The sequence below is a fragment of the Monodon monoceros genome, unplaced genomic scaffold (assembly GCF_005190385.1).
Source record: "Monodon monoceros isolate NGI ecotype Baffin Bay Population unplaced genomic scaffold, NGI_Narwhal_1 Super_Scaffold_15, whole genome shotgun sequence".
Lineage (NCBI taxonomy): Eukaryota > Metazoa > Chordata > Mammalia > Artiodactyla > Monodontidae > Monodon > Monodon monoceros.
Window position 1 is genome coordinate 58,949,551 of NW_021703771.1, and position 13,964 is coordinate 58,963,514.

General features: G+C 36.8%; 1 pseudogene; it reads left to right on the forward strand.

The window, feature by feature from the left end:
- The window catches only part of LOC114895867, a 106,103-nt pseudogene that overhangs the window by 66,305 nt on the left and 25,834 nt on the right, over positions 1–13,964 (forward strand).

The following is a 13,964-nucleotide window of genomic DNA, read 5'->3' on the forward strand; positions in this document are numbered from 1 at the left end:
TTCAGCCTGGATTTCCTTTAAGTAACTAAAAATGACTCCTTTTATATCAGACTCAATCTTCTGGTTCTAGTATACAAAATGTCCAACATCTGGCTCATTTTGCCATCCGATATTCTCTTCTCCACTTAAGCAATCTTCTTTAATCAGATCACTGCTCTCGGAATTCCCATGCAGGTGTCACATCCTCATTTTGTTCACACACTGTCTACCTCTCTCCAACTAGAATTCCTCAATCTTTTAAAATTAATCAATTAAGTGATTTATTTTGGCTGCATTGGGTCTTCGTTGCTGCACGCAGGCTTTCTCTAGTTGCGGCAAGCGGGGGTTACTCTTCGTTGTGGTGCTTGGGCTTCTCATTGCAGTGGCTTCTCTTGTTGTGGAGCACAGGCTCTAGGCAAGCAGGCTTCAGTAGTTGTGATGCATGGGCTTAGTTGCTCCACAGCAAGTGGGATCTTCCCGGACCAGGGTTCGAACCCGTGTCCCCTGCATTGGCAGGCAGATTCTTAACCACTCTGCCACCATGGAAGTCCTAGAATTCCACATTTCTTGTTATTATCACTCTATTATTTCACATCAACCCAGCTTTGAATACATATTTCAATTTCTACCTCCCCCTTAGAGTATTTTGTGGACGACCCCAACTTATGCTGAAACTCTGCATTCAATTGTCCCTCCACTACAGGATTAACCATGGAATTTTCTTGAATTGCTATTTTAAAATGAAATCTTTCTCCCCAGATTTTAAATTCCAAAAGGAAAGTTAACAATGCATCAGCCTATGCTGAGCAATGGAAATCATTAAGTCAGTGAGTAATAGATGGATTTGAAATGAGGTAGTGAGACCTAAAGAATCAAAGTGGCTTAAAGCATACTCTATCAGTAATACCAAATATATGCTATGGTCAGGTTTTACAGACCTTAAATTAATAAACAAAAGAAAGGACTTAAAATGGAAACTTAAAGTTCAGAGATTCACATTTTCCTTTGTAATTACATAATATACAACACAAATAATTTAAATTTAACATGGAAAAGTGTTATTCAATAAATATGGCTTTTTCTACAAAGAAATTTATTTTATAAGAAAGTAATTAGAATTTAGATCAAAAAAGGACTCCATAGATTCCATATATATGTGTTAGCATATAGTATTTGTTTTTCTCTTTCTGACTTACTTCACTCTGTATGACAGACTCTAGGTCCATTCACCTCACTACAAATAACTCAATTTCATTTCTTTTTATGGCTGAGTAATATTTCATTGTATATATATGTGCCACATCTTCTTTATCCATTCATCTGTTGATGGACACTGAGGTTGCTTCCATGTCCTGGCTATTGTAAATAGAGCTGCAATGAACATTTTGGTACATGGCTCTTTTTGAATTAGGTGGGATAGGGAGGATGGGAGGGAGGGAGATGCAAGAGGGAAGAGATATGGGAACATATGTATATGTATAACTGATTCACTTTGTTATAAAGTAGAAACTAACACACCATTGTAAAGCAATTATACTCCAATAAAGATGTTAAAAAAAAAAAAAGGACTTCACACTGAGTTTAGGAACGCTACTACTTGATGTAAGTAAGGTTTTTACAAACAACAAACTTTTACAAAATTGTGTCAGTATAAAACTATCTGACAGTACTGTAGCTATTAATTTGCTTGAGAAGGTGAAAGTCATAAATTAGACTTAAAAGTGTTTCAGTTTCTTCATCAATTCTTTGAGAGACTAGGAAGAACAGATAAACTGAACAAGATTTCTCTTAATTCTTATCTCCAATTGGATTTATTAAGATCAACCACTTAATTTCAGTGTTTCCTACAAAAGAATTTTCATCTCATATGGCAATTAAAGATACATTTATTGACAAGCATGAAGAACTACAATCCTGCAGCCTGTGGCATGAAAACCATATTCACAGAAAGATAGACAAAATGAAAAGGGAGAGGACTATGTACCAGATGAAGGAACAAGATAAAACCCCAGAAAAACAACTAAATGAAGTGGAGATACACAACCTTCCAGAAAAAGAATTCAGAATAATGATAGTGAAGATGATCCAGGACCTCGGAAAAAGAATGCAAGTAAAGATCAAGAAGATGCAAGAAATGTTTAACAAAGACCTAGAAAAATTAAAGAACAAAAAAAAGAGATGAGCAATACAATAACTGAAACGAAAAATACACTAGAAGGAATCAATAGCAGAATAACTGAGGCAGAACAGATAAGTGACCTAGAAGACAGAATGATGGAAATCACTGCCATGGAACAGAATAAAGAAAAAAGAATGCAAAGAAACGAAGACAGCTTAAGAGACCTCTGAGAAAACAATAAACACACCAACATTCACATTATAGGGGTCCCAGAAGGAGAAGAGAGAGAGAAAGGACCCGAGAAAATACTTGAAGAGATTATAGTCAAAAACTTCCCTAACATGGGAAAGGAAATAGCCACCTAAGTCCAGGAAGCACAGAGAGTCCCATACAGGATTAAACCAAGGAGAAACATGCCGAGACACATAGTAAACAAATTGACAAAAATTAAAGACAAATAAAAATTATTAAAAGCAACATGGGAAAAATGACAAATAACATACAAGGGAACTCCCATAAGGTTAACAGCTGCTTTCTCAGCAGAAACTCTACAAGCCAGAAGGGAATGGCACGATATATTTAAGGGGATGAAAGGGAAGAACCTACAGCCAAGATTACTCCACGAGGCAAGGATCGCTTTCAGATTTGACAGAGAAATCAAAAGCTTTACAGACAAGCAAAAGCTAAGAGAATTCAGCACCACAAAACCAAGAACAAACAAAACCGAAAGTTAGTAGAAGGAAAGAAATAGTAAGGATCAGAGCACATATAAATGAAATAGAAACAAAGATCAATAAAACTAAAAGCTGGTTCTTTGAGAAGATAAACAAAACTGATAAACCTTTAGCCAGATTCATCAAGAAAAAGAAGGAGAGGACTCAAATCAATAAAATTAGAAATGAAAAAGGAGAAGTTACAACAGACACCGCAGAAATAAAAAGCATCATAAGAGACTACTACAAGCAACTCTATGCCAATAAAATGGACAACTTGGAAGAAATGGACAAATTCTTAGAAAGCTATAACATTCCAAGACTGAACCAGGAAGAAATAGAAATATGAACAGACCAATATGAACAGACCAATCGCAAGTAATGAAATTGAAACTGTAATTGAAAATCTTCAAAGCCTGAGCCTCAGCTCCCATCCCCCACCCACCCTGGTGGGTGAGCAGACAAGCCTCTCAGGCTGGTGAGTGCTGGTCGGCAGTGATCCTCTGTGTGGGAATCTCTTTACTTTGCCCTCTGCACCCCTGTTGCTGCGCTGTCTTCCGTGGCTCCAAAGCTTCCTCCCCACCCACTCCCTGTCTCCAACAGTGAAGGGGCTTCCTAGTGTGTGGAAACTTTTCCTCCTTCACAGCTCCATTCCAGAGGTGCAGATCCCATCTGTACTCTTTTGTCTCTGTTTTTTCTTTTGCCCTACCTATGTACGTGGGGATTTTCTTGCCTTTCGGGAATTCTGAGATCTTCTGCCAGTGTTCAGTGGGTGTTCTGTAAGAGTTGTTCCACATGTAGATGTATTTTTGATGTATTTGTGGGGAGGAAGGTGATCTCCCCATCTTACTCCTCTGCCATCTTGTAGGTTCCCGCCACTACATACATTTTTGATCCGACCTTCTGCATGTGATGCAGAATGAAGAAAAGGTTCATCTGTGTTTACTAGAGAAAAGAAAAATCAAGAGACAGGAAGTTTGGATGAGTTTACAAACCTTAGCCTGCATGAGATGTTCTTTATCTATCTTTCCAACTTTTTCCATCACTGTTGGCAGCAGTACGTTTGTAGAATTCGTTTATTCAACTGTGTTTATTGGGTGCTTACTATTTGTTAACCCTCCATACACCATTAAGACACTTTCTAATGGTCATGTGATAATATTCAATTATTTCTAAGAAGTGTCAAAATTTTGACCTGTTACTCTCTGATTTAGCACTAATCTATTACCATTAAGTCCACTGAGCACAAATATGAAAAAACATTAGAAACAATAGTAGTATTATTGAACACTTGATAGTTTTAAACAAATATTATCATTATTCTCTTATATAGCAATCGTAAGAACAAAATGCAGATTAATCTCTACTTATTATTCTTTCCTCAGTGGCATATCAAAACCAGGGTGGTGGGTGCAGTCTGCTTTGAGGGAAGGCAGACAGGGCTGTGCTGCCCTTAGAAAATTTAAAAATAATAATACAACCAACTTTTAGTCAATCTGGTTTTTACTGTCACCACTTGCTAGCAATCCTAAATAAAGTTAGCTATAAAGTACTCCTCAAAAAAAATCTTTTGTCTAAATTTAAACAATTGATACAGTTACTGTTCAGTTGTAATTACATACATGTGTGAGCTTCAAATTAGCACATTTTAATTACTTATTCTTTGATAAACATAATTTTCTATGTAAAAGTTCATTTGGAAAACTTCCAGTTTTATAGTCCAGTCCCAAGACACAGAGACTCAGCACTTTGTGACCGCCTGGAGGGGTGGGATAGGGAGGGTGAGAGGGAGGGAGACACAAGAGGGAAGAGATATAGAAACACATGTATATGTATAACTGATTCACTTTGTTATAAAGCAGGAACTAACACACCATTGTAAAGCAATTATACCCCAATAAAGATGTAAAAAAAAAAAAACACATTCATTTTTAGAGCAATTTCTTAAGGGTTCCAAATCCTTCTAGCTCAGTTTGGGCACAGTTTGTGTTCACAATTCCTGTGATACTATGTACTCTTTTTTTTAAAGCACTGGATTAGAAATAAATGATGAGAGGATGGTGATGGCTAAGAGGAAGAAATAGAACTTGAATTACTTTAATTCTGTCATTCTGTGTATTCACTTAGAGTTTTTATTTATATTTAAAAATTTCAACCTGTGGAAACATATGAAAGCCTCTAAACCTGATTCCAAGGAAACAAAAGCAGAACTGCAGTTTCTGGAATTTATTGTGAATTGGGATTTTTATGATTCTTTGTCACACTTACCCTTATGGTTAAGAATTTTCCCATTTGTATATTTGTTTCTTTATGTGAAAGACACTTTCCAAAGATAAAATTAATAAAATTGTTCTTTAATCAACTCCAAGCAAAGATAGATTAAAAAATCTAACTATGTTCCTTATGATTACTCAAAGGTCAATTCTGATACAATTATTTACAAGTTTACAGAAGTTAAGCTTCCAAAACAGAAAATGTGCTGTTTATTATTCACTATTGTAATTGACTAATATGCACTATTGTAATTGACTAATTGACTAATATTTTTCTTTTTCAAAAAAATACATTAGTTTATAAATATACAGTTAATGTATAAAAATTTTAATTCATTACATTTTCCCATATTTTGAAATTTAATATTTATTTTATTTTTAATTTTTTAAAATAGCATGAATACATATACAAATTTCAATAAAAGAAAATTTCACTACTTACATTTTTTCTCTGATCATACTTTTGTTTCATTACATGATTACAACTGGGGATAATTTTGTTGATGGGGGAGGTGTTAAAAATGATTTGCTCCAAGCATGTCACTGTCTCTTCATTAGTAGTTTAGATACCTAAAAGCAAATGAGAAAAATAAACGGTATATTTCAACATCACTCCAAAGGATACCAGGGAACTGAGGAAGAAGCCCTACTCTTTTTTAAAAAGAGTTTAAACAAAATACATAGACTATCAAAAGTAGACATTTTTATTTTAAAAATTATTTTCTTGTTGACAGACAAGAAAGAACTAAGCAAAGAGTTCCATGTAGAGATAACTACCAACATTTGAATGGCTAATTATCATTAAAATAATTCCAGGAATTGTTAGGTATTATAATTGGTGCCACAAAAAATTTTCCCCGTCTTTAGGAGATGCCAGTAAAATGATTGGCTATGGAAATTTTTAAAGAATATTTCAAAATTGTGTTTAAAAATTTGTTTAACCCAGGTTAAAAAATCCAAAGCAGACACTAATAACATCTATTTTTCTTTAGTAGATTTTATGATCTAAAAAACAAAACAATCAGAAAACATTTTTTATTGAAGTATAGTTGATTTACAAAGTTGTGTTAATTTCTGCTATACAGCAAAGTGATTCAGTTATACATATATATACATTTTTGTTTATATAAGAAAACTTTTTTTGTCCAAACATGGTTTAGTTCCTTATTTTCGATTCCCCATTCCCTAACCACCTCCCCCAATCAGGGAACAAGACTAAACTAGATTAAATCTTTTTTTGGGGTGTGGGGTTCTCTCTAAACCAGATTTTCTCTTTTACTCTGGTGAAGCTATTGATATATGAGGAACCCAAAGCAACAGAGAAAACTGAGAGCTAATTGCAAGTGTTTGTACTGCAGGTGAGAGCCCAAGGCCAAGGCCTACAGCTTCCAAAGGCAGAGAGACCTGTCTTCTGGTTGATCATATTGTTGTTTCTATTTTTTAAGCCTGGACATCTTTCTTAAGTGATTAAATACCCATGTAACATACCCTGTCTCATCAGGACACACAGATTTTTTTTTTTTTTAAGTTTGAATATCCCAGATAACACAGCCCATGCCACCAAGGTCATGAGGAAGACTTCAAGGTAAGAACAAGCCTAACTCCTTCCAAAATGCTTGGAACTTCTTTAATGAGAAGTAAAAACTTTCACTCTAGAATTAAAAGAAGGCTTAAAAATCAAGGGATAAGTAGTTTGCATCTACTTTCAGGTGCTTTTTCTGAGTATAGTTTTTGCTAAGGAAAAAGTTACTAGCTGTACAAAGGGACATTAGATACATGACGGGACACATATGAAGGGGATGGCATGAAGGGAAGCAAATTTTATTTTTAAATAAATTAATTTTATTTATTTATTACTTTTGGGGGGGCTGCGTTGGGTTTTCATTGCTGCATGTGGGCTTTCGCTAGTTGCAGCGAGTGGGGGCTACACTTCATTGCGGTGCGTGGGCTTCTCATTGCAGTGTCTTCTCTTGTTGTGGAGCACAGGCTCTAGGCGCACGGGCTTCAGTAGTTGTGGCACATGGGCGCAGTAGTTGTGGCTTGTGAGCTCTAGAGCACAGGCTCAGTAGTTGTGGTGCATGGGCTTAGTTGCTCCGCAGCATGTGAGACCTTCCTGGACCAGGGCTCAAACCCGTGTCCCCTGCATTGGCAGGTGGATTCTTAACCACTAGGCCACGAGGGAAGTCTCTGGATCTGTTTTTCTGGCTCATTTCAAGCCCTAGAACACTCATGTCCTCCTAAAATCAAGTTGACTTTTGCATCTGATTACTCAAAGAAGGTCTTGAGGAATAAGAAATGACTAATCTGAGCAATGAAATCTCTGCCACAGTGATGATTTCGGGGTATTACCCCATCCCAGCCATATGAGTCTGTGTATCCTGAAATTCTTAATACAGAGCCATTCCAGTGGGCAAGTAGGAAGAGAGTTTGTTTGGAGTAGGGGCAAATTCCTTAAACAATTCTGAATCAGCAACTTCTTACTCTGCCTATGGATGGGGCTGGCCCTGTGTCTAGATATTCTATAATAGTATGGAGAAATCTACACCAGACTCATGCCTTTTGCGGCCAAGATGAAGACTTTCCCAATAAACAGGAGTCTTTGGTATGGATCTAGTGGTCTAGCATCTCAACAGAGACTTAGAACATTTTATTAGATCCACATACTTTCATGGCAACTTAAATAAAAATAAATATCTAGGGTATCATAGGCATTGATTTAAGTGTTTTACATGCATTAATTTTGCTAATCCTTACAATAATCTATTGTTATTATTCTATTATCCCTATTTCATAGATAAAGAAGCCATGGCAAGCAGAGGTTTGATGACTTGAACTGGAGTTGCTGGAATTTGAAGCCAGAGAGTAGCTTGTACCAAAATCCATGGTGTCAGCCACCACTCTAAACATCCCTCTGCCCATGACCTAGGGAATGCTTCATTCACTGTTAAAGGAGATGAAACCTCAGGCAGGTATCCCCACAACACTGTTTATCTCTGTTATTACAGTTGCCACATCATTCTGTAAATTTAACATTTCTATCCCAATGGTGTAGGATCTTCTTGAAGACAGCTATTTTACTGTATTTATCCTTGTTTACTGTTCACATCATTTGTTTTGTGGCAGCCAGCCAGCGGGACAGGTCAGAGTTACCTAAAAGATCTGACCTGTGTCTGAGGAGCCTATACATTGCTGTCACAGGACCCCGGAGCTGTTTTGTAACTGGTTTCATAACCAAGTCTGAGCTGGGCTTTGCTCTCACAGTAATAAGACAAACATATAATGTACCTTTCAAGACCCAAGCATTTGATGTCTTGAAAAAACCTTCAAAGCACCAATCTTTAGCAAAATGAAAAAAACTAACCAGAGTATACCAAGTTCCTGAGTACAACCACCCAAACACAGGGGACAGAGGAACTTAAACCGCCATAGAGATACAGTCAGCAATATCCAGCATATGAGACACTGGGCAGGACAAGTGACTAGGGCTCTCCCATAAATAAAATAAAGGGAAAAATAAAGCTAGAAGGAGAACGTATAGATTTTTATTTTATTTATTTATTTTTTCACTTTTATTTTTTAAATTTTATTTATTTATTTTTTTATACAGCAGGTACTTATTAGTTATATATTTTATACATATTAGTGTATATATGTCAATCCCATTCTCCCAATTCATCCACCCACCTCCCCCCAACCCCCCCGCCGCACTTTCCCCCTTGGTGTCCATACGCTTGTTCTCTACATCTGTGTCTCAATTTGTGCCTTGCAAACCTGTTCATCTGTACCATTTTTCTAGATTCCACATATATGCGTTAATATACGATATTGGTTTTTCTCTTTCTGACTACTTCACTCTGTATGACAGTCTCTAGGTCCTTCCACGTCTCTATAAATGACCCAGTTTTTTTCCTTTTTATGACTGATTAATATTCCATTGTATATATATGTACCACATCTTCTTTACCCATTCATCTGTCAGTGGGCATTTCGGTTGCTTCCATGACCTGGCTATTGTAAATAGTGCTGCAATGAACATTGGGGTGCATGTGTCTTTTAGAATTATGGTTTTCTCTGGGTATATGCCCAGTAGTGGGATTGCTGGATCATATGGTAGTTCTATTTTTAGTTAGTTTTTTTTTTTTTTTTTTGCGGTACGCGGACTTCTCACTGTTGTGGCCTCTCCCGTTGCGGAGCACAGGCTCCGGACGCGCAGGCTCAGCGGCCATGGCTCACGGGCCCAGCCACTCCGCGGCATGTGGGATCCTCCCGGACCGGGGCACGACCCCGTGTCCCCTGCATCGGCAGGCGGACTCTCAACCACTGCGCCACCAGGGAAGCCCTATTTTTAGTTTTTTAAGGAACCTCCCTACTGTTCTCCATAGTGGCTGTATCAATTTACATTCCCATCAACAGTGCAAGAGGGTTCCCTTTTCTCCACACCCTCTCCAGCATTTATCTGTAGATTTTCTGATGATGCCCATTCTGACCCATGTGAGGTGAAACCTCATTGTAGTTTTGATTTGCATTTCTCTAACAATTAGTGATGTTGAGCAGCTTTTCATGTGCCTCTTGGCCACCTGTATGTCTTCTTTGGAGAAATGTCTATTTAGGTCTTCTGCCCATTTTTGGATTGGGTTGTTTGTGTTTTAATATTGAGCTGCGTGAGCTCTTTATATATTCTGGAGGTTAATCCTTTGTCTGTTGATTCATTTGCAAATATTTTCTGCCATTCTGAGAGTTGTCTTCTCGTCTTGTTTATAGTTTCCTTTGCTGTACAAAAGCTTTTAAGTTGCATTAGGTCCCATTTGTTTATTTTTGTTTTTATTTCCATTACTTTAGGAGGTGGGTCAAAAGGATCTTGCTGTGATTTATGTCAAAGAGTGTTCTTCCTATGTTTTCCTCTAAGAGTTTTCTAGTGTCTGATCTTACATTTAGGTCTTTAATCCATTTTGAGTTTATTTTTGTGTATGGTGTAAGGGAGTGTTCTAATTTCATTATTTTACATGTAGCTGTCTAGTTTTCCCCACACCACTTATTGAAGAGACTATCTTTTCTCCATTGTATATCCTTGCCTCCTTTCTCACAGATTAGTTGACCTTAGGTGCATGGGTTTATCTCTGGGCTTTCTATGCTGTTCCATTGATCTATATGTCTGTTTTTGTGCCAGTACAATATTTTCTTGATTACTGTAGCTTTGTAGTATAATCTGAAGTCAGGGAGTCTGATTCCTCCAGCTTTGTTTTTTTCCCTTCAAGGTTGCTTTGGCTGTTCGGGGTCGTTTGTGTCTCCAAACAAATTTTAAGCTTTTTTGTTCTAGTTTTGTAAAAAAATGCCATTGGTGACTTCATAAGGATTACATTGAATCTGTAGATTGCTTTGAGTAGAATAGTCATTTTCACAATATTGATTTTTCCAATGCAAGAATATGGTATATTTCTCCACCTGTTTGTGTCATCTTTGATTTCTTTCATCAGTATCTTATAGTTTTCTGAGTAGAGGTCTTTTACCTCCTGAGGTAGGTTTATTCCTAGGTATGTTATTCTTTTTGTTGCAGTGGTGAAGGGGATTGCTTCCTTAATTTCTCTTTCTGATCTTTTGTTGTTAGTGTATAGGAATGCAAGAGATTTCTGTGCATTAATTTTGTATCCTGGAAATTTACCAAAATCATGGATTAGCTCTAGTAGTTTTCTGGTGGCATCTTTAGGCTTATCTATGTATAGTATCATGTCATCTGCAAACAGTGGCAGTTTTACTTCTTCTTTTCTAATTTGTATTCCTTTTATTTCTTTTTCTTCTCTGATTGTCATGACTAGGACTTCCAAAACTATGTTGAATAATAGTGGTGAGAGTGCACATCCTTGTCTTGATTCTGATCTTAGAGGGAATGCTTTCAGTTTTTCACCATTGAGAATGATGTTTCCTGTGGATATGTCATATATGGTCTTTATTATGCTGAGGTAGGTACCCTCTATGCCCATTCTCTGGAAAGTTTTTATCATAAATCGTTGTCGAATTTTATCAAAAGCTTTTTCTGCATCTATTGAGTTGATCATATGGTTTTTATCCTTCAATTTGTTAATATGATTTATCACACTGATTGATTTGCGTACATGATTTGCATCCTTGGGATAAATCCCACTTGATCATGGTGTATGATCTTTTTTTTTTTTTTTTTTTTTTTGCCGTACGCAGGCCTCTCACTGCTGTGACCTCTCCCGCCGCGGAGCACAGGCTCTGGACGCGCAGGCCCAGCGGCCATGGCTCACGGGCCCAGCCACTCTGTGGCATGTGGGATCCTCTCAGACCGGGGCACGAACCCGTGTCCCTTGCATCGGCAGGTGGACTCTCAACCACTGCACCACCAGGGAAGCCCATATGACCTTTTTAATGTGTTGTTGGACTCTGTTTGCTAGTATTTTGCTGTGGATTTTTGCATCTATATTCATCAGTGATATATGTCTGTAATTTTCTTTTTTTGTAGTGTCTTTGTCTGGTTTTGGTATCAGGGTGATGGTAGCCTTGTAGAATGAGTTTGAGAGTGTTCCTTCCTCTGCAACTTTTTGGAAGATTTTGAGAAGGATGAGTGTTAGCTCTTCTCTAAATGTTTGATAGAATTCACCTGTGAAGCCATCTGGTCCTGGACCTTTGTTTGTTGAAGATTTTTATCACAGTTCCAATTTTGTTACTTGTGATTGGTCTGTTGATACTTTCTTTTTGCTCCTGGTTCAGTCTTGAAAGGTTAAAGCTTTCTAAGAAATTGTCCATTTCTTCCAGGTTGTCCATTTTATTGGCATAGAGTTGCTTGTAGTAGTCTCTTATGATGCTTTGTATTTATGTGGTATCCGTTGTAACTACTCCTTTTTCATTTCTAATTTTATTCATTTGAGTCCTCTCCTTTTTCTTGATGAGTCTGGCTAAAAGTTTATCAATTTTATTTATCTTCTCAAAGAACCAGCTTTAGTTTTTTTGATCTTTGCTATTGTTTTCTTTGTTTCTATTTCATTTATTTCTGCTCTGATCTTTATGATTTCTTTCCTTCTACTAACTTTGGGTTTTGTTTGTTCTTTTTTCTCTAGTTCCTTTAGGTGTAAGGTTAGACTGTTTATTTGAGATTTTTCTTGTTTCTTAAGGTAGGCTTGTATTGCTATAAACTTCCCTCTTAGAACTGCTTTTGCTGCATCCCCTAGGTTTTGGATCATCATGTTTTTGTTGTTATTTGTCTATAGGTATTTTTTGATTTCCTTTTTGATTTCTTCAGTGATCTCTTGGTTATCTAGTAATGTATTGTTTAGCCTCCATGTGTTTGCGTTTTTAACGTTTTTTTCCCTCTAATTGATTTCTAATCTTCTAGTGCTGTGGTCGGAAAATATGCTTGATATGATTTCAGTTTTATTAAATTTACTGAGGTTTGATTTGTGACCCAAGATGTGATCTATCCTGGAGAATGTTTTGTGTACACTTGAGAAGAAAGTGTATCTGCTGTTTTCGGATGGAATGTCCTATAAATATCAATTAAATCTGTCTGGTCTATTGTGTCATTTAAAGCTTGTGTTTCCTTATGAAATTTCTGTCTGGATGATCTGTCCATTGGTGTAAGTGAGGTGTTAAGGTCCCCCACTATTATTGTGTTACTGCCAATTTCCACTTTTATAGCTGTTAACATTTGCCTTATGTATTGAGGTGCTCCTATGATGGGTGCATATCTATTTATAATTGTTATATCTTCTTCTTGTATTGATCCCTTGATCATTATGTAGTGTCCTTCCTTTTCTCTTGTAGAATTCTTTATTTTAAAGTCTATTTTATCTGATATTAGTATTGCTACTCCAGCTTTCTTTAGACTTCCATTTGCATGAATATTTTTTTCCATCCCCTCACTTTCAGTCTGTATGTGTCCCTAGGTCTGAAGTGGATCCCTTGTAGACAACATATATCTGGGTCTTGTTTTTGTATCCACTTAGCAAGTCTGTGTCTTTTAGTTGGAACATTTAATGCATTCACATTTAAGGTAATTATCAATATGTATGTTCCTATTACCATTTTCTTAAGTGTTTTGGGTTTGTTTTTGTAGGTCATTTTCATCTCTTGTATTTTCCACTTAAAAAAGGTCTTTTAGCATTTGTTGTAGAGCTGGTTTGGTGGTGCTGAATTCTCTTAGCTATTGCTTGTCTGTAAAGCTTTTGATTTCTCTGTCACATCTGAAAGAGGTCCTTGCTGGGTAGAGTAATATTGGTTGTAGGTTCTTCCCTTTCATCACCTTAAATATATTGTGCCACTCCCTTCTGGCTTGTAGAGTTTCTGCTGAGAGAGCAGCTGTTAACCTTATGGGAGTTCCCTTGTATGTTATTTGTCATTTTTCCCATGTTGCTTTTAATAATTTTTATTTGTCTTTAATTTTTGTCAGTTTGTTTACTATGTGTCTCGGCATGTTTCTCCTTGGTTTAATCCTGTATGGGACTCTCTGCGCTTCCTGGACTTAAGTGGCTATTTCCTTTCCCATGTTAGGGAAGTTTTTGACTATAATCTCTTCAAATATTTTCTCAGGTCCTTTCTCTCTCTCTTCTCCTTCTGGGACCCCTATAATGTGAATGTTGGTGTGTTTATTGTTGTCCCAGAGGTCTCTTAAGCTGTCTTCATTTCTTTACATTCTTTTTTCTTATTCTGTTCCATGGCAATGATTTCCACCATTCTGTCTTCTAGGTCACTTATCTGTTCTGCCTCAGTTATTCTGCTATTGATTCCTTCTAGTGTATTTTCCATTTCAGTTATTGTATTGTTCATCTCTGTTTTTTTGTTCTTTAATTTTTCTAGGTCTTTGTTAAACATTTCTTGCATCTTCTTGTTCTTTACTTCCATTCTTTTTCTGAGGTCCTGGATCAT